Here is a 1,108-nt window from a genome sequence, read left to right as displayed (position 1 = left end):
GGGACTTAAAGAGGACAAGAGGGTGTGCATGGGGAAGGGGAGACTCGTCTCGGAAAGAAATGGGGAATAGGGGAGGGAGGGAATGGGATAAGGGAGCGCATGAGATGGGGGAATTTCAAGGAAGAAGAGGAGAGACGTGGGATGGGATAAAGGTGGGAGGAGAGAAATAGATACAAGGAAAATATGGGATTGGGAGTGGGTGGCCAAGCGGGACTGGGAAAGGCAGAGGCAACGGAAAAAGGAGAGGGGAGGCGAGAGGCAGAAAGAGGAGGGTTAAAGACAAAGAGAAGCATGTCCCCCTTTTCCCGTAGAATTACCTCGGATCTGGCTAGTATATATATATGATGTGATTGTCATTATTAGTGCTGTTATTCTTATATTCTTATCTATACTTCCAGAGCTGGTCTACTAAAAGGATGAGGAACTTCATAGCCCTATTGGTGGTACAACTGCTCTCCGTTGTCAACCGAGGCGCCTCTGAGACCTTCATTGAAAAATATAATGCATGGGCCAGTAATTTGGTAAGGAAGGAAGCTAGTCGAGGGGATCTCAGAGTTAATTTCGAGCTCCAACGATCAGCTTTAGGGTCGAGTGGGAATCAGCAAATTGTTAAAGGGTCTTTAGTAAATAGCATGGTTGGGGGCTCGCAAAATGGCAAGGAGCTGAAAAGAACTGTCAAGAAATAGTTGGCCGTAAAAAGAAAAAGTGATGAAGGCTGTTACAGATTCAGTCAAGTTTTGGAAGTCTCTGTAGGCTCGTGGAGGTCCAAACCTGCCTTGTTTATTTTTCCAAAGAGTCGTTTTAGGGTGGGGGGAGGGGGGATGGAAAACATGCATGGCCACTCTGCCTGTCTATGGACGACCACGCATTCTCAAACACACACTTCAAGTCAGTATGAGTGTGTATGTAAAAAAAGGCATGTGAATGTGTAAGAAAATGTGTGACCGTCCATGGGCAGAGGAGGGGCCATGTGTGGACAATGTAATCACCACTACTAGATAAAGAGATTATTTTTAATAAAGATAACATTCCTTTTCATTCTGCATATTTGTAGCACATCCTCGTACCTTAAATATTCTTCTTAATTTTTATTCTATAATGAGATTAC

The 1,108-nt window shown here is 44.3% G+C and overlaps 1 long non-coding RNA gene across 1 annotated transcript in view; it reads left to right on the top strand.

The window, feature by feature from the left end:
* Positions 1-1,108, top strand: part of LOC119585812 — a 2,961-nt gene that overhangs the window by 1,203 nt on the left and 650 nt on the right. The window contains exon 2 of the long non-coding RNA XR_005229906.1: positions 399-521. This is a non-coding gene — a long non-coding RNA (uncharacterized LOC119585812). The remainder of the gene's footprint in view (positions 1-398; positions 522-1,108) is intronic.

This window comes from Penaeus monodon, chromosome 20, assembly GCF_015228065.2.
Source record: "Penaeus monodon isolate SGIC_2016 chromosome 20, NSTDA_Pmon_1, whole genome shotgun sequence".
Taxonomy (NCBI): domain Eukaryota; kingdom Metazoa; phylum Arthropoda; class Malacostraca; order Decapoda; family Penaeidae; genus Penaeus; species Penaeus monodon.
Note: the sequence above shows the minus strand (reverse complement) of the source record. Positions and strands in the feature narration are given on the sequence as shown.